The 20,724-nt window shown below is 43.4% G+C and overlaps 1 protein-coding gene across 1 annotated transcript in view; it reads right to left on the minus strand.

Moving 5' to 3' along the window:
* Positions 1–20,724, minus strand: part of LOC111969805 (kazrin-like) — a 156,591-nt gene that overhangs the window by 42,540 nt on the left and 93,327 nt on the right. The window lies entirely within an intron of this gene.

The raw sequence follows: 20,724 nt of genomic DNA on the forward strand, positions 1-20,724 counted from the left end.
GCCTATTGCGGACAGTCTGAGCACTGATGGAAGGATTGTGCGTTCCTGGTGTAAGTCGGGCAGTTGTTATTGCCATCCTGTACATGTCCCGCAGGTGTGATGTTCGGATGTACCGATCCTGTGCAAGTGTTGTTACACATGGTCTGCCACTGCGAAGACGGTCAGATGTCCGTCCTGTCTCCCTGTAGCGCTGTCTTAGGCGTCTCACGGTACAGACATGGCAATTTATTGCCCTTGCCACATCTGCAGTCCTCATGCCTCCTTGCAGCATGCCTAAGGCACGTTCACGCAGATGAGCAGGGACCCTGGGCATCTTTCTTTTGGTGTTTTTCAGAGTCAGTAGAAAGGCCTCTTTAATGTCCTAAGTTTTCATAACCGTGACCTTAATTGTCTACCGTCTGTAAGTTGTTAGTGTCTTAACAACCGTTCCACATGTGCAAGTTCATTAATTGTTCATGGTTCATTGAACAAGCATGGGAAACAGTGTTTAAACCCTTTACAATGAAGATCTGATCTTGGATTTTTACGAATTATCTTTGAAAGACAAGGTCCTGAAAAAGGGACATTTCTTTTTCTGCTGAGTTTAGATAGTCTTAAACAAATCTACTTTGAAACAAAAGTATACACCTCACACACATGGTTATGGGCTTAAAAAAGAGGACACCTGTACCATGTTAGATATAGAGTTGAAATGTATTCAATACTGAGTTTGCATCCCAATATTACACTTTATATACATCACAGAAAACTGAAATATAACAATTGTTTGACATAGAAACACCAAATTTTCTGTGTTCATTTTTAAAAATGTTTATTAATTATTAAATAATAAAAAATATTAATACAATTCCACCCATGAGACCACTAGAGCGCGATTTGGTCATTTGACTGCAGGAAAGGACTACTGGGTCTAATAGAACTCTGCTGTGTGTGGTAAAGCCTCATCTGCTGCCCTCTGCACTACTCTACTCTGCTTCTCTCCCACTCTCCACTGATAGTTTGGTTTTCATTAACTCATGTCATTTCCACCTCCAAAAATGAACAGAGGACAGCACCAGATAACTCTCATTATAAGCTGGGTAGTTTGGGTCCTGGATGTTGATTGGCTGAAAGCTGTGGTATATCAGACAATATTCAACGGGTATGACAGAAAATTACTTTTTACTGTTCTAATTACATTGGTAATCAGTTTATAATAGCAATAAGTCACCTTGGGGGTTTGTGGTATATGGCCAATATACCACTTCTAAGGGCTGTATTCAGGCACTCAGCGTATACCGTAGCCCTTAACCGCGGTATACTGGCCATTTACCACACCTCCTCGGGGCTTATTGCTTAATTATACCATCCTCTCCCTTCCTCCACGTTCTCCTCCCCCACTCCTTCCTCCTCTTCCTTCACCACCACCTCCTCCTCTCCCTCCTTCTGCTATGAGGGGATATAAAATAAAAACATTTTTACAGGAGAGGAGGCAGCAATATCCCTATCGTGCCATCGAGTCATTTTCTAGAGCAGGACCCAAACAACAAAAAGTGAAATCATTTCTTCAGAAGATGGCTCTAGGACCCTGGTATTGATCTGTGGTTCTTCTCGTTAAAGAATAAACGTGTTTGTGTTCCGAGATAAACCATTCCCAGGCTGGTAACATATAGCTGGAGCTATAGCTGGTGTACAACAATGAAAAGATAGGGTGGGACTAATCAATGTAGTTCATATCTCAACTATTACGAAGAGCTACCAAAGCCATAGAGACCCTATAATTCAGTGTTCTAACTTTGTGAGGGTGACCAAAGCCTCCTCACTAATGAAATGGCATGTGTTAATATGCAGTATAATACTACATTATCATCACATTGGTCAGTCTAGTAGCCATAGGCCTGACCTTCAGGGTACAGAGTTTTAAACATCTCTCTTTCCATTGGCTCCTTTAACCATCTGCAGTGCTGTACCTCATCTCCAACTGGACACAACCCAGGTGTTCTTTCTGCCATTAATAATAATAATAATTACAGGTCGACCGCGCCCCCTGCCACACCCCCCACCTAGGGCTATTGCGGTATATCTCACCACTGTGCGTTTCTATCTCCTCCCTTCTCTCCTCCCTTCCTTTCTCGAGCACACAGAGAGAGGGGCTGTCAACAGTTTAATTAAATAACTGGAGTAGTCAACCTGACATGAGGGAAAAACGAACCGGCGGGAAAGTGGCCTCTATTCCTTATTTCAGTGCAAATGGATGATATATATTTTTTCTCCTGTTCCTGTTCCTGCCCATTTCGTAATGGACCATTCTAAATAGAAACTAATTTTACATTTTAGTAAAGACAAGATTAAATTGAGAATAGTCTGATGGGTGAAACTATGATCACTTGATGAGAGAGCGGCGTGTGAAGCCTGAGGCAAGGAACAGAGAGCAAGCTCTTTTAGCAACTTTTTCAAATCATCGATAGCCTAAAGTTGCATCATGCAGCCCATATACGTTCTGATTTCTAAGACATTCTAAGGTTTGTATCATTTGCAACTAAAGTTGCCAAATAACTGGCCTTTATGCTCAACACAGCCACTTCAAACGCTCCAGAATGGGAAAAGTATCCTTTCTATTTTATTCAGCTAAGTTCAATTATATTCTTCTTACTTTAAAATCACCACCACCAAAACAATTTTTTCATTCAAGTCATTCACACACTCTTCTCCTAGTCTGCAGGTTTGGGCAGTTTTACTTCTGTGGCCTTATGGTATTTTTCCAGTTCATTGACTTCCCCTTCCATCTCTTTCTCTCCGGGATGTTGTTGTGGTGTTGTTCTTCCCCCTCACTTCCCTGCCTGCCGACCTTTCCCTGGGTCTTTAATATGGAGATTGGGTAACAGGCAGGGAAGCAGGCAACATAGCCACAGGCTCCATGCTGGCCGGCTGGGTGGCTGCGTTCCTTAGCGAGGGATAATGAAGAAGGCACTGAGACTGAGACTTCAGCACGCTCCGGTTCTGCTGGCGCCTAGCTGAACTCGGCATGCTTCCCATCCGAAAATATTCGGAACAGTTTGTGCATATACACTACATGACCAAAAGTGTGTGGTCACCTGCTTGTTGAACATCTCATTCCAAAATCATGGGCATTAATATGGAGTCGGTCCCCCCTTTGCTCCTATAACAGCCTCCACTCTTCTGGGAAGGCTTTCCACAAAACCTCGCTTTGCACACCGGGGCATTGTCATGCTGAAACAGAAAAGGGTCTTCCCCAAACTGTTGCCACAAAGTTAACACACAGAATCGTCTAGAATGTCATTGTGTGCTGTAGTGTTAACATTTGCCTTCACTGGAACTTGGGGAACTAGCCCAAACCATGAAAAACAGCCCCAGACCATTATTCGTCCACCAAACTTTACAGTTTACACTATGCATTCGGGCAGGTAGCATTCTCCTGGCATTCGTCAAACCCAGATTCGTCCGTCGGACTGCCAGATGGTGAAGCGCGATTCATCACTCCAGAGAACACGTTTCCACTGCTCCAGAGACCAATGGTGGCAAGCTTTACACCACTCCAGCCGAAGCTTGGCATTGCGCATGATGATCTTAGGCTTGTGTGCGGCTGCTCGGCCATGGAAACCCATTTCATGAAGCTCCTGACGAACAGTTATTTTGTTGATGTTGCTTCCAGAGGCAATTTGGAATTCGGTAGTGAGTGTTGCAACCGAGGACAGACGATTTTTACGATCTACGTGCTTCAGCACTTAGCGGTCACTTTCTGTGAGCTTGTGTGGCCTACCACGTCACAGCTGAGCCGTTGTTGCTCCTAGACATTTCCAGTTCACAATAACAGCACTTACAGTTTACCGGGGCAGCTTTAGCAGGGCATACATTTTACTGACTTGTTAGAAAGGTGGCATCCTATGACGGTGACATATTGAAAGTCACTGAGCTCTTCAGTAAGGTAATTCTACTGCCAATGTTTGTCTATGGAGATTGCGTGGCTGTGTGCTTGATTTCATACACCTGTCAGCAACGGGTGTGTCTGAAATAGCCGAATCCACTAATTTGAAGGGGTGTCCACATACTTTTGTATATACTGCCGTTCAAAAGTTTGGGGTCACTTAGAAATGTCCTTGTTTTTGAAAGACAAGCACATTATTTGTCCATTAAAATAACATCAAATAGATCAGAAATACAGTGTAGACATTGTTAATGTTGTAAATGACTATTGTAGCTGGAAACGGCAGATTTTTATGGAATATCTACATAGGAGTACAGAGGCCCATTATCAGCAACCATCACTCCTGTGTTCCAATGGCACGTTGTGTTAGCTAATCCAAGTTTAACATTTTAAAAGGCTAATTGATCATGTTATTTTAATGGACAAAAAATTTGCTTTTCTTTCAAAAACAAAGACATTTCTAAGTGACCCCAAACTTTTGAACGGTAGTGTATATAGTGTAGTTTTGGTCATGTAGTTTATTATGATGACATTTTGCGATGTTTTTGTTATTTTTAGTCTCGGCAAGGGTTTTTTCATCCATTAGTGTGCACAAATTTTTTTCTCAAGGCATACTCCCTTAAAAGACCTTCGATTGAAAAACTAGAAAAAACACACCAATAGTACTGTTTGTCCATCTTGATTTGCCGTAGCCAGTATACGCTTCCTCAAAATAGTAGGAATTAATCTGAGTAAGATAACTCAAGATATCTGGTGTTTTTGCAGAGGAGATCTTAGTCACACAATTTAAAAAAAAATGTTTTTGTTGTTGCTGAAAACGATTAGTCTCTTGTTGAATGACAATATATACTTTATTGAAGAATTCCTACTGTTGACCAATCACCGACGAAGGGGCGTATACATTTTCTGTGTGCACAAACGTCCGAAAAAAAGACCAAAACGAACAAAAACTTTACAAAATGTCATCATAATACATGACCAAAAGTGATGGTTTATTCATACCCCTTGACTTATTCCTCATTTTGTTACAGACTGAATTCAAAATGGATTAAATTGTTTTTTCTCTCAACCATATAGTCACAATACCTTATAATGAAAAAGTGAAAACATGTTTTTAGAATTCTTTACAAATTTATTAAAAATGAAATACAGAAATATCTCATTGACATAAGTATTCACACTCCTGAGTCAATACATGTTGGTAGCGGTTACAGCTCTTAGAGTCTTTCTGGGTAAGTCTCTAAGAGCTTTGCACATGTAAATTGTACAATATTTGCCCATTATTCTTTTCAAAATTCTTCAAGCTCCGTGAAATTGGTTGTTGATCATTGTTAGACAACCATTTTTAAGTCTTGCCATAGATTTTCAGGCAGCTTTAAATCAAAACTGTAATTTGACCACTCAGGTACATTACACTGACTTCTTGGTAAGCAACCCCAGTGTAAATTTGGCCTTGTGTTTTAGGTTATTGTCTTGCTGAAAGGGGAATTCATCTACCAGTGTTTGGAGAAGGCAGTCTGAACCAGGTTTTCCTCTAGGATTTTGCCTGTGCTTAGTTCCAATACGTTTCTTTTTATCCTGAAAAACTCCCCAGTCCTTAAAGATTACAAGCATACCCATTACATGATGCAGCCACCACTATGCTTGGAAATATGGAGAGTGGTACTCAGTAATGTGTTTTATTGGATTAGCCCCAAACATAGAACTTTGGATTCAGGACAAATTTGCAGTATTACTTTAGTGCCTTGTTGCAAACAGGACGCATGTTTTGGAATATTTTTATTCTGTACAGGCTTCCTTCTTTTCACTCTGTCAATTATCTAAGTATTGTGGAGTAACTACAACGTTGTTGAACCATCCTCCGTTTACTCCCGTCACAGCCATTAAACTCTGTAATTACCTTAAAGTCACCATTGGTCTCATGGGGAAATTCCTCAGCGGTTTACTTCCTCTCTGGCATCTGAGTTAGGAAAGACGCCTGTATCTTTGTAGTGACTGAGTGTATTGAAACACCATCCAAAGTGTAATTAATTACTTCACCATGCTCAAAGGGATATTCAATGTCTACCAATAGGTGCCTTTTTTTGCGAGGCATTGGATATCCTCCCTGGTCTTTGTGGTTGAATCTGTGTTTGAAATTCACGATTATTGCACACAGAGTGAGTCCATGCAACTTATTATGTGACTAAAACCCATTTAGGCTTATTTAGGCTTGCCATAACAAAGGGGTTGAATACTTAATTACTCAGGACATTTCAGCTTTTCATTTTTTATTTGTAAAGAATAAATAATAAAAACATAATTCCACTTTGACATTATGGGGTATTGTGTGTAAGCCAGTGACACACACATCTCAATTTAATCCATTGTAATGTTCAGGCTGTAACATTACAAAATGTGGAAAAAGTCCATGGGTGTTTTACAGCTTTGTCATATTATTTGTTACATTTTAAAATCATCTTATGTAATTATTTCATACATTTTACATGTGATAAGGCCACACAGAAGGCCAGAGATAACTACAGACACCTGTGATAATCTGAAGTACCCAAAAGGGCCACTAGATGTCTTGTGATAGATTACAGAAAATCCTTGTTAAAATACCAAAATTCTGGTAATATTTTCAGTAATAATAATTCAATGTTACGTTGAATAACTAGCTAGCTAGTTTGTTAAAAGCATGCTTACTGTCTAGTGGCTACTGGGATATTTATGTTAAATTTGAGCTACAGAGCAAGAACGTCCGTCGCACAAGTCCCCAAACCCTCTCTTGGCACGTGACATTATGTTGATAATGTAAATAGTAAAGTTAATGTACATATAATGTAAATTGACATTTCGTTGCAATGCCTCTGCTACAACTCTCTTCAATTTGAATAAGCCCTGACTTACAGAGAGAGAGAGAGAGAAGCTTTATGCAGGAGCTGTCTGTCTTTGGGTGTAAATAAACATAGTATAAGTAAACAGTATAAGTAAACAGAGAACCATGAAAACTATTCCCTATTTGAATATTCAGTTGATTCTCTTCCTCAACCTAGGGGAAACATCCTGATCGGTCACTCCAGTGGTACATCACTGTATGTGTGTCATCTGTGCTAGAAAGTACAGGTATGCAGGGAATAGGTCATAGGGATAGCCTTCCTCTCTAGCTGGTCAAACTCTAGCCGTGAGAGGTCAAAGGTCAGGTAAATAATGAGACAAACCCGTGGTGGGGTCCCACTAACCCAAATGACTGCCCGAGGATGTCAGGAATCACAGGAGTGCATGCAGCAGGCGATTGACCGCCCTGTCAACCAAAGGAAAAATACATGTCATGTACTATTTCTCTGTCTCTCTCTATTGCTAACGTCATGTATGAAATAATTCATTGTAACAAGCATGATTATTCATTAGGCTCGTTCCCCAATAACGCATTCATAACACAGGCCATTTGTAATGAAAAAGCTTTCCTAACAACCAGCAGGAAATGCAGTCATGCATAGTCATAGCTAGAGTAAACAGCCATGAGTTAATAATGAGATTTGCCTGAGAGCATACAGGATGCCTGATGGTAGGCACCTCCTCAGGCAGAGCGGGCAGAGGCTCACCAGTAGGGTGTCATTCAGAGCTCTGCTAGGCTCTCTGTGGTGCCATGTGGTGTCTCTTCCACTGGAACCTCTGGGGCCTGGACAGTGTAGGCTGTCTGTTACAGAGAGAGATGTGCTCTATACAATCTGACATCCTCAACCTCGGCACTTCCTGGGTGAACATGAAGTGACCTCTCCTAAATCCCTCAGAGCCACCTGGCTCATCAGTTTTCACCCCGTGTCTGGTTCTCTTTAAACAATCCATGTGCTTCCTGTCACCGCTAATTCTTCTGACATTCATAGATCTCGGACATGGATGAATGATCTCGTATCCTGTCCCTTTCCACTCAGAACACTTGACTCGGTGGCGAGCCGTGCAGGCTCAAACCACCTCTGAGAGAAGAACAGAGGTCACCCATCTAAAAACACAACTCTAAATGCTAGTCAGGAACAGAGGATACAAATAGGCAGCAGGCTATGCATCATCCTGCAGGTTTTTTCCCCGGCAGAATTAAGAGACAACTATCAGCGTCCTGCAGACAGCTCCTCTCTGCCTCTCCTCACCTAACCCATTATTACACAGACATTCCCTGCGCTCCATTATCAATCATCTCCAAGGAAAAAGAGAACACAATCACCTGATGCTGCCATGGAATCACATCACCACGCCCTACAAATATCCCTGTGCTGCGGCTGAGTGCTCTACAGTAACATGCTCCTGGTTACATGTACAGAGCGCCATTCAGGTGACTAAGACACACACACAATGACACACCACTTAAAACATATTTTCCAATAGCATGAATGGCTACATAATTGTCAGGCCATTACCTTGGTCCCAGCGGTGGGCTAGCTCTGCATATTGGTCAGTTATTACGAAGGTCATTATGAGACTGCAGGGTGCCAGCTACTAGTAGAGTCACTTGCAATTAACTGGACCGTATTTCATCACAACTAACTAGAGGGTCTAAACTGGACCACGTCTGAGGGTTATGGTTCCCTGAAGAATACAACCAAAATTGCTACGTGCTAAAGTCTTCCCCTTGAGAATAAAAATAAGCACTGTGTTCTAATTATTTTATTTGTTCTCTGTCACGCGGTGATATTGACCAGGCACAATTGCAAAAACATTTGAATTGCTATCTAAATAGAATTTCACAGTCACGTCACGGCGAAATCAATGAACACATTCGCAAAAGTTCTGGGTCTTTTGTGGTTTGAACCTTTTAGAAGAAGTTACTGCCAGCAGAACCAGAAAATACCTCTTCAGGTCCAGGTTGTTAAAGACATGGACATCGGTGGTAATAGGTGTTGAAATATTGAAAATAATCCCTCCAGCCTCTGCCTCTCATTCACAGCCTCCTGCAGTACTTTGTCTGGCAGACACAGAGACACATGGAGCTCATCCAAATTCCAGCACCCAGAATGCTGACAAGAGGAAAAGGAAGCCCTTTTCCCCCCAGAGATCCATAAGCACAGCAGTTTGGTCAATTTACAGGTATCATTAGCAAGACTATGCTACAGATGGCATTGATGAATTGAAACCATTTTCTCTGTGATTTGGGACTGCTGTGATAACAAGAATTGTGAGCTTTAAAAATTACCGGGAGATGACTGTGAAACCAGAGGTAACCTTATAAAAAGACGACTTTACAAACAGACTTTCACATGTCCGTCTCTCTTCCCCCATCGGAAGGGATGACTTCCATGCCTGAGGTCATTTCGTATCAAGCTGTAGGGACAGCTTTTAAACACCTATAGTGTCATCTGTGTGTCAACTCAAAGTATCACAATTAAGAGCCTCATATTGTGATTTCCAAAGAAAGTATTACATTATGTATACTGAGCCTTACTGGAAAGTATACTCTTCACTTGACCTGTGAGTCAGGGTTCTCCTTCGGGACTGACTGAAAGGGATGCTAGATCAAAAGCTACTGCCTTCGATCATTCCGGCCTGCCTGGAGCTGAAAACATCGACTTTATGAATCTGTATTCATAATCGCAGGCGACACACACAGCAAATCTATAGTGGCTGCATTCAGAGAGCATTAGGTCTGAAAGGCTGCTTCAAGGCTGCTGTGATCAACGGGCCCTAGATGTTGTAAGCGCTGTGTGTGGATGTGAAGACAGCTCCAGTCTCAGTTTCAGCCTGCCCTAAGGAAACCTCCTCCAAACATGCCCCATCAGGGACCCATCCAATACATCTACACCACCGTTCAAAAGTTTGAGGTCACTTAGAAATGTCCTTGTTTTTGAAAGAAAAGCAAATTTTTGGACCATTAAAATAACATCAAACTGATCAGAAATACGGTGTAGACATTGTTAATGTTGTAAATGGCTGTTGTAGCTAGAATTTTTTGGGGAATATCTACATAGGCGTACAGAGACCCATTATCAGCAACCATCACTCCTGTGTTCCAATGGCACGTTGTGTTAGCTAATTTAAGTTTATCATTTTAAAAGACTAATTGATCATTAGAAAACCCTTTTGCACTTATGTTAGCACAGCTGAAAACAGTTGTGCTAATTAAAGAAGCAATACAACTGGTCTTCTTTAGACTAGTTGAGTATCTGGAGAATCAGCATTTGTGGGTTCGATTACAGGCTCAAAATGGCTAGAAACAAATTACTTTCTTCTGAAACCGTCAGTCTATTCTTGTTCTGAGAAATGAAGGCTATTCTATGCGAGAAATGGCCAAGAAATTGAAGATCTCGTACAACGCTGTGTACTACTCCCTTCACAGAACAACACAAACTGGCTCTAACCAGAATAGAAAGTAGAGTGGGAGGCCCCAGTGCACAACTGAGCAAGAGGACAAGTACATTAGAGTGTCTAGTTTGAGAAACAGACGCCTCACAAGTCCTCAACTGGCAGCTTGATTAAATAGTACCCGCAAAACACCAGTCTCAATGTCAACAGTGAAGAGGCGACTCCGGGATGCTGGCCTTCTAGGCAGAGTTGCAAAGAAAAAGCCAAATCTCAGACTGGCCAATAAAAACAAAAGATTGGCAAAAGAACACAGACACTGGACAGAGGAACTCTACCTAGAATGCCAGCATCCCGGAGTCGCCTCTTCACTGTTGACGTTTAGACTGGTGCTTTGCAGATACTATTTAATGTACCTATGAGGGAAAAACACTTGAGGAAAATGACGATGCAGCTCAGCAGGCTGTGGTGGAACTCTCTCTCGCTTGATATCTTTCTTTCTCTCGCTATATCTTATCTCGCTATCTCACTCTCGCTCTCTTTTGCTATATCTCTCGTTCTCTCTCTGTTTCTCTATCTTTCTCGCTATATCTACATCTCTTGCTCTATCTTTCTCTCTCTTGCTATATCTCTCGCTCTCCATCTTTCTCTCTCTCTCGCTCTCACTTTCTCTCTCAATCGCCCTCGCTTTCTCTCTCTATCTTTTGCTATATACAGTGGGGAGAACAAGTATTTGATACACCGCCGATTTTGCAGGTTTTCCTACTTACAAAGCATGTAGAGGTCTGTCATTTTTATCATAGGTACACTTCAACTGTGAGAGACAGAATCTAAAACAAAAATCCAGAAAATCACATTGTATAATTTTTAAGTATTTAATTTGCATTTTATTGCATGACATAAGTATTTGATACATCAGAAAAGCAGAACTTAATATTTGGTACAGAAACCTTTGTTTGCAATTACAGAGTTCATACGTTTCCTGTAGTTCTTGACCAGGTTTGCACACACTGCAGCAGGGATTTTGGCCCACTCCTCCATACAGACCTTCTCCAGATCCTTCAGGTTTCGGGGCTGTCGCTGGGCAATACGGACTTTCAGCTCCCTCCAAAGATTTTCTATTGGGTTCAGGTCTGGAGACTGTCTAGGCCACTCCAGGACCTTGAAAGCTTCTTACGGAGCCACTCCTTAGTTGCCCTGGCTGTGTGTTTCGGGTCGTTGTCATGCTGGAAGACCCAGCCACGACCCATCTTCAATGCTCTTACTGAGGGAAGGAGGTTGTTGGCCAAGATCTCGCGATACATGGCCAAATCCATCCTTCCCTCAATACAGTGCAGTCGTCCTGTCCCCTTTGCAGAAAAGCATCCCCAAAGAATGATGTTTCCACCTCCATGCTTCACGGTTGGGATGGTGTTCTTGGGGTTGTACTCATCCTTCTTCTTCCTCCAAACACGGCGAGTGGAGTTTAGACCAAAAAGCTCTATTTTTGTCTCATCAGACCACATGACCTTCTCCCATTCCTCCTCTGGATCATCCAGATGGTCATTGGCAAACTTCAGACGGGCCTGGACATGCACTGGCTTGAGCAGGGGACCTTGCGTGCACTGCAGGATTTTAATCCATGACGGCGTGGTGTGTTACTAATGGTTTCTTTGAGATTGTGGTCCCAGCTCTCTTCAGGTCATTGACCAGGTCCTGCCGTGTAGTTCTGGGCTGATCCCTCACCTTCTTCATGATCATTGATGCCCCACGAGGTGAGATCTTGCATGGAGCCCCAGACCGAGGGTGATTGACCGTCATCTTGAACGTCTTCCATTTTCTAATAATTGCGCCAACAGTTGTTGCCTTCTCACCAAGCTGTTTTTCTATTGTCCTGTAGCCCATCCCAGCCTTGTGCAGGTCTACAATTTTATCCCTGATTGCCTTACACAGCTCTCTGGTCTTGGCCATTGTGGAGAGGTTGGAGTCTGTTTGATTGAGTGTGTGGACAGGTGTCTTTTATACAGGTAACGAGTTCAAACAGGTGAGTTAATACAGGTAATGAGTGGAGAACAGGAGGGCTTCTCAAAGAAAAACTAACAGGTCTGTGAGAGCCGGAATTCTTACTGGTTGGTAGGTGATCAAATACTTATGTCATGCAATAAAATGCAAATTAATTACTTAAAAATCATACAATGTGATTTTCCTGGATTTTTGTTTTAGATTCCATCTCTCACAGTTGAAGTGTACCTATGATAAAAAGTACAGACCTCTACATGCTTTGTAAGTAGGAAAACCTGCAAAATTGACAGTGTATCAAATACTTGTTCTCCCCACTGTATCTCTCTCTCACTGTCTCTCTCTCTCATTGTCACTCTCTCTCTTTCTCTCGCTATATCTTTCTCTCTTTCTCTCTTCCTGTCTCTCTCGCTATCTCTTTCTCTCGCTTTCTCACTCTCTCAATTCAATTCAAATAAAATATATACGCAACATTTAAAGTGTTGGTCCCATGTTTCATGAGCTAAAATAAAAGATCCCAGAAATGTACCATATGCACAAAAAGCTAATTTCTCTAAATTTTTGTTGCACACATTTGTTGACATCCCTGTTAGTGAGCATTTCTCCTTTGCCAAGATCCATCCACTTGACAGGTGTGGCATATCAAGAAACTGATTATGATGATCATTACACTGGTGATTATCATTACACTGGTGCACCTTGTGCTGGGGACAATAAAAGGCCACTCTAAAATGTGCAGTTTTGTCACACAACACAATGTCACAGATGTCTCTAGTTTTGAGGGAGTGTGCAATTGGCATGCTGACTGCAGGAAAGTCCACCAGAGCTGTTGCCAGAGAAGAGAATGCACATTTCTCTACCATAAGCTGCCTCCAATGTCGTTTTAGAGAATTTGGCAGTATGTCCAAATGGCCTCACAACTGCAGACCACATGTAACCACGCCAGCCCAGGACCTCCATATCTGGCTTCTTCATCTGCAGGATCGTCTGAGACCAGCCACCCAGACAGCTGATGAAACTGTGGGTTAGCACAACCGAAGAATTTCTTGCCAAACTGTCAGAAATCGTCTCTGGGAAGCTCCTCTGCATGCTCGTCGTCCTCACCAGGGTCTTGACCTGACTGCAGTTTGGCGTCGTAACCGTTGGCCACTGGCACGCTGGAGAAGTGTGCTCTTCACGGATGAATCCCAGGTTCAACTGTATCGGGCAGATGGAAGACAGTGTTCATGGTGTCATGTGGGCGAGCGGTTTGCTGATGTCAACATTGTGAACAGAGTGCGCCATTGTGGCGGTGGGGTTATGGTATGGGCAGGCATAAGCTACGGACAACGAACACCACTGCATTTTATAAATGGCAATTGGAATGCACAGAGATACACGAGATCCTGAGGCCCATTGTCGTCCCATTCATCCTCCGCCTTATGTTCCGCCTTGTCAACTCATGTTTCAACATGACAATGCACAGCTCCATATCGCAGGGATCTGTACACAATTCCTGGAAGCTGAAAATTTCCCAGTTATTCTATGGCCTGCATACTCACCAGACATGTCACCCATTGAGCATGTTTGCGATGCTCTGGATCGACGTGTACGACAGCGTGTTCCAGTTCCCGCCAATATCCAGCAACTTCGCACATCATTGAGGAGGAGTGGGACAACATTCCACAGGCCACAATCAACAGCCTGATCAACTCTATGCGCTGCATGAGGCAAAAGGTGGTTACACCATATACTGACTGGTTTTCTGATCCACACCCCAACCTTTTTTTAAGGTATCTGTGATTAACATATGCATATCTATATTCCCAGTCATGTGAAATCCATAGATTAGAGCCTAATGAATTTATTTAAATTGACTGATTTACTTATAAAATCTTAGAAATTGTTCCCTGTTGCGTTTATATTTTTGTTCAGTGTATGTTTATATTGCTGAAGTAAGTGAAATAAACAAAACTCTATCTCGCTCTAATGATGTCAGTTGATGAGGACAGATGAGGATGGAGCTGGTGAAAAGCAACATGTGTGGAGCCTGGGGTAGATAACCCATTTCCCCTCACAAAACCCCAGTGTGAATGTGTGAAGCTGGACAAACAGTAAGCTTCTCTTTCATTTTGGTCAGTCTTATGTCAGCAGTCTCATCAACGTTTTAATTTGGGGGTTGGATTGGAACAGCTGGGGAGGCAGAATATAGTGGGAACTTGAACAGATTTCCTGTTAAAGATGAGTAATCTTCAGTACCTTAGATTACTGTGTCCTTAAGAAGCAATCACTGATGCTGATTGGGTTTTGTTAATGTAGCTAAATGGCAGTTCAACCACCACCCATCATGACTAACTGTTGCCATGGCACACATAGGCTCTGAGGGAAGAGAATACAACCGAAAAATACCTCAATGATTCATTCACTGGCACTTTTTTCGTGTTTGTTCAGGTGTTTCTTTTTGTATGCTTAGGGTCCTATATAGGGTTCTTCAAGTATTCAGATGAGAAACCCCGTTAATTCCCAGCAAATATTCTGAACCCACTGACCATAATGTCCAGCTTTATGAATCCAACACGAATCCGTCACGACTGTAGGAAGTATGACAATTGACCCATCAACCTGGACAACATGAGGCGATTGTGGCAGGTTGAAATATTAAGGTCAGCTGAGACGCGTCCATCCAGGCCTCATCCCTCACTGATAACCTGAGCCACTGTGTTGGGCTGCTGAGGCAGATCACAGGCACCTGAGCTGTTCAACTGGGGAACAGGGTTTAGAGACACACATAGTGCAGAGTACAGGCAGATTTTACTGCTGTGTAACCTGAGGCCGGGGCAGAAATCATTTTAAACCCCACTGATGGCTAGGGCTGTGTGGAGCTAGGAACTTGCCTCTGAGCCATCCATTCTAGCACCACCTTCCCAATTAGCTGAGCTAATGGACTGTCTGGAAACCCACTAATGTCAGTAATGGATATAAACCGTCTTAACACCATGATGGGTGGGATAGATTATCATAATGCGCTGTCAATCACAGACTAGTTCATTTAATAAAGTATTGTTGATGTGGAGAGTCCAGAGTGTCCACTGAGGTTAGTTAACTGAGCCAGTCAACAGCTGACGGAGTATGACAGTCGTGTCCATTTGTGGGTTGAGATTGAGAAGCATTTTTCCTTCTATCAATATGGTAAACAATGGTGATTTGCTCTGATGGGAAACAGACTTTCCTCTCTGAAAGACAGAACGAGGCTGCAAAGACAGAGAGCTGAACTGTGGATGGGCCTGCAGTCCAACTGGGGACCCAGAGAGAAAGGTCACCTGAAGCTTGACATTTTAATCGCCTGTCCCTTAGTGAGCCAGAACGTGAGCAGAGACAGGTCCCACAGCTAATAACACAACGCGAAACAGGAATGTAAATAGACTTCTCTGGGAAAAGTGACATGACCTTAACAGCATAGATGTACACTGACCTTCCTAATATTGAGATGCACCCCCTTTTGCCCTCAGAACAGCCTCAATACGTTTGGGCATGGACTCTACAAGGTGTCGAAAGCATTCCACATGGATGCTGGCCCATGTTGACTCCAATGCTTCCCACAGTTGTGTGAAGTTGGCTGGGTGTCCTTTGGGTGGTGGACCATTCTTGATACTCACGGGAAACTGTTGAGCGTCAAAAACCCAGTAGCGTTGCAGTTCTTGACACACTCAAACTGGTGCGCCTGGCACCTACTACCATATCCCGTTCAAAGGCACTTACATTTGTATATTGTCCATTCACCCTCTGAATGGCATACATTTACAATCCATGTCTGAATTGTCTCAAGGCTAAAAAAATACTTCTTTAACCCGTCTCCTCCCCTTCATCTACACTGATTGAACTGGATTTAACAAGTGAAATTAATAAGGATCATAGCTTTCACCTGGATTCTCCTGGTCAGTCTATGTCATGGAAAGAGCCGGTGTGCCCAATGTTTTGTACACGCAGTTTATGTGTGGATTAATTAAAGGTCCAATGCAGACGTTTTTATCTCAATATAAAATAATTTCTGGGTAACAATTATATACTATACTGTGGAGCGGGAAACTAATCCGGGCACTTATAAGAAATCCCGCTATGCCCTCAGACGAACCATCAAACAAGCAAAGCGTCAATACAGGATTAAGACTGAATCCTACTACACCGGCTCTGACGCTTGTTGGATGTGGCAGGGCTTGAAAACTATTACGGACTACAAAGGGAAACCCAGATGCAAGCTGCCCAGTGACGTGAGCCTACCAGACGAGCTAAATGCCTTTTATGCTTGCTTCGAGGCAAGCAATACTGAAGCATGCACGAGAGCACCAGCTGTTCTGAATGACTGTGTGATAACGCTCTCGGTAGTCTTCACTGACATTTTCAACCTCTCCCTGACTGAGTCTATAATATCTACATTTTTCAAGCAGACCACCATAGTCCCTGTGCCCAAGGAAGCAAAGGTAACGTGCCTAAATGATTACCGTAGCACTCACGTCGGTAACCATGAAGTGCTATCAACAACATCCTCCCGGATACCCTAGACCCGCTCCAATTCGCATACTGCCCCAACAGATCACGCAATCTCAATCGCACTCCACACTGCCCTTTCCCACCTAGACAAAGGGAACACCTATGTGAGAATGCTGTTCATTGACTACAGCTCAGCGTTCAACACCATAGTACCCACAAAGCTCATCACTAAGCTAAGGACCATGGGACTAAACACCTCCCTCTGCAACTGGATCCTGAACTTCCTGACGGGTCGCCCCCAGGTGGTAAGAGTAGGCAACAACACATCTGCCACACTGATGCTTAACACTGGGGCCCCTCAAGGGTGTGTACTTAGTCCCCTGCTGTACTCCCTGTTCACCCACGACTGCGTGACCAAACACGACTCCAGAACCATCATTAAGTTTGCTGACGACACAACAGTGTTAGGCCTGATCACCTACAACGATGTGACAGCTTATAGGGATGAGGTCAATGACCTGGCAGTGTGGTGCCGGGACAACAACCTCTCGCTCAACGTGAGCAAGACAAGGAGATGATCGTGGACTACAGGAAAAGGTTGGCCGAACAGGCCCCCATTAACATCAACAGGGCTGTAGTGTAGCGGGTCGAGAGTTTCAAGATCCATGGTGTACACATCACCAACAAACTATCATGGTCCAAACACACCAAGACAGTTGTGAAGAGGGCACGACAAAACCTTTCCCCCCCAGGAGACTGAAAAGATTTGGCATGGGTCCTCAGATCCTCAAAAAGTTCTACAGCTGCACCATCGAGAGCATCCTGACCCGTTGCATCATCGCTAGGTATTGCAACTGCTCTGCATCCGACCGTAAGGCGCTACAGAGGGTAGTGTGTACGGCCCAGTACATCACTGGGGCCAAGCTTCCTGCAATCCAGGACCAATATAATAGGCAGTGTCAGAGGAAAGCCCATAAAATTGTCAGAGACTCCAGTCACCCAAGTCATAGACTGTTTCCTCTGCTACCGCACGGCAAGTGGTACCGGAGCGCCAAGTCTAGGACCAAAAGGCTCCTTAACAGCTTCTACTTGATTAATTGTTCAGCAGTCTTATGGCTTATAAGACTGCTGAACAATTAATCAAATGGCCACTGGACTATTACATTGACCTCACCCCCCTCACCCCCATTTGTACACTGCTGCTACTCGCTGTTTATTATCTATGCATAGTCACTTTATCCCTACCTACATGTACAAATGACCTCTAACCTGTACCCTGCACACTGACTCACTACCCCCTGTATATAGCCTCGTTATTGTTATGTTATTGTGTTACTTTTTATTCTTCTTTACTTTTACCCATTTGTACACTGCTGCTACTCGCTGTTTATTATCTATGCATAGTCACTTCACCCCTACCTACATGTACAAATTACCTCTCAACTCTTCTTGAACTGCACTGTTGGTTAAGCACTTGTAAGTAAGCATTTGACGGTAAGGTCTACACTTGTTGTATTCGACACATTTGACAAAAAGTGTGATTTGATTGTTTTCAATGAAAATGGTCAAAAAGAACAAAAACAGCTTCTTAGCAAAGAGCCATTTCTCAAGCAAGAATTTTACTAGGACTGTCTGGGAGTGGTCTGGAAAGGAAAACTAGCTGTTATTTGCAGAGATGTCTGGAACTCTCTTTCTTATTGGTCCATTAACTAATTTACCGCATGGTGATGTTACCAGGCAGGCCAAAACTCCATCCCACCAAAACAGGCAGACATTTCAGGTGGTGTTTTCAAACAGCTCTTACCCTAAATTGGTATTATCATTATTTTCACAATTTCACACTATTATTCCAACCTCAAAGTGTGGAAAAATATATACTGCACTGAGCCATTAAACAGTCAGAAGGAGTGATGCATTTATAATGTATAAGGTTAATGACTGTCAGAAAAGAGGACAATTGCATCCCTGTTCGATGTTCCCGGTGGGCTTTTTATCGCACAGAAACTGGCAGACACAAACAGTATAAACAAAAACAAACTGATTGACGCTGGGGGAGATTCCATGAAGGCAGAAGAAACACACACACGTGGTAGCTCATCTGGTTGATGGTGTTGGTCACAGCTTGGCTGGTCCCTCATCACCCTGACCCAGGGGCTTTGCTGCAGGACCCAGCCACCAAGTTGAGGTCAGATTTAAAACCAAGATTAAGCAGGGAAATCTGTCTGGAAGCAATCCAGCAAGGACAGAAGTTTAAAAAAAAATCCCTCCAGCACAGCTCCTCTCCCCTTTGCCTTTGGAGCGGGTGAGAGAGCGGTGGTGATGACGGCAGGAACAGGGACCAACAGCGGCAGTGTAGGCACACATGGCACTTGGCTCTTTAATATTCTCCTAGCGTGGAAGGACATTTGGAGAATGTGAGAATTTTTGCTGACCTCTGTCCCCTAGGCCCAACGCATCTGATTACTGTCCCTGTCACACATGCCAGTCCTGCCCGTCCCAGCCCAGCTGGCTCCAAACCCCACTGGGTCTCGTAGTGTCTCCTCAGCCTCCTCTTTGGACAGCTGGACAGGGACACAGAGACTCATCACTGGACACCCAGTCCTATCTGGAAGGGGCCGCAGAGACACATACATCATCACTGGTCATCACTGGGAGACCGTAGATCATCACTAGACATCATCACTAGATTCCAAGATCACTAGATCACTAGATTCCAAGATGGCGTAGCAGTCGGACGTGTGTTTGTCTTGTCTTGTCTTGTCCCGCGTAAATAGTCCTCGTTTTTTTTCGTATCCATTTCGTATATATTTTAATTTCACTTTCCATTTAGGAACTGAATATACATTCCGCCTCACCCAATGTGGTACGGATCTGCTATTTCTTTTATACTTTAGAACCGTAACCCCAATCAGAAGCTAGCCAGATAACTAGCTACTAGCTAGTAGTCAGTTAGCCACTGCTGCGGTCTTCACCCTTAACTCGGACACCAGCCAKYTTCAGCTCGGGCCAATACCTGCCAGTCTGCAAGCGCGATATCAACCCAGAGCATATAGGACTGCTTTTTCACTACCACATCACCGGATTTTTTTTTTTTTCTACTTCATCACCGGATTTCAGCCGCAGGCTCTGGACATTTGCACCTTGATTTCGCAGCTAGCTAGCTGCAAACCGTGTGACTATTGGCTTACGTCGATCCCGGAGCAAACGTAATTTATTCCGGAGCCAGCCAGCTGAGGAGTTCCATCAGCCATTCCTGGGCTACAGTCACCTATCCGGACCCGKTTTTTTTKTTGTTGTTGTTGTTGTTGCTGCAGATACGGAGCCCCACCGGGCCTTCACGACTGACTGGCGGCGTTATCTGCCCGAGGGAGCTATCCAACTGGCACCCCCGTCCCGACGTTACCTGAACGCTCATCTGGGGCCCGCTAATCGTTAGCTGTCTTATCGGCTGCTATCTGAATAAGTATATCGGACAATTATTATTATTATTTATTTTTTTTTATTTTTTTTTCTTGGGTCACTATATCTATTTTGCCAATTTGGATTGATCCCCTCTACCACACGGAACCCCACTAACCTACCGACGGAAACGCACGAGGTATCTACAATTAGACCTCCATCCTATGCTATCTTGCTACCGATAGCCATCTACCCGGCCTGCTGTCTGGATCGCCGTGACCCCAACCAACCTCTACTCACTGGACCCTTATTGATCACTCGATTAAGCATGCCTCTCTTATGTAAATATGCCTTGTCATTGGTTGTTCTGGTTAGTGTTTATTGGCTTATTCACTGTAGAGCCTCTAGCCTGCTCACTATACCATATCCAACCTCTCAGTTCCACCACCCACATATGCGATGACATCACCTGGTTTCAATGATGTTTTAGAGACAAATATCTCTCTATCATCACTCAATACCTAGGTTTACCTCCACTGTATTCACATCCTACCATACCTTTGTCTGTACATTATTCCTTTAAGCTATTTTATCGCCCCAGAAACTTCTTTTATTCTGCTCTAGAGTTCTAAGCTCCTCTAGACGACTTACGTATTTCTAGG

Source organism: Salvelinus sp. IW2-2015, linkage group LG11 (genome assembly GCF_002910315.2).
Source record: "Salvelinus sp. IW2-2015 linkage group LG11, ASM291031v2, whole genome shotgun sequence".
Lineage (NCBI taxonomy): Eukaryota > Metazoa > Chordata > Actinopteri > Salmoniformes > Salmonidae > Salvelinus > Salvelinus sp. IW2-2015.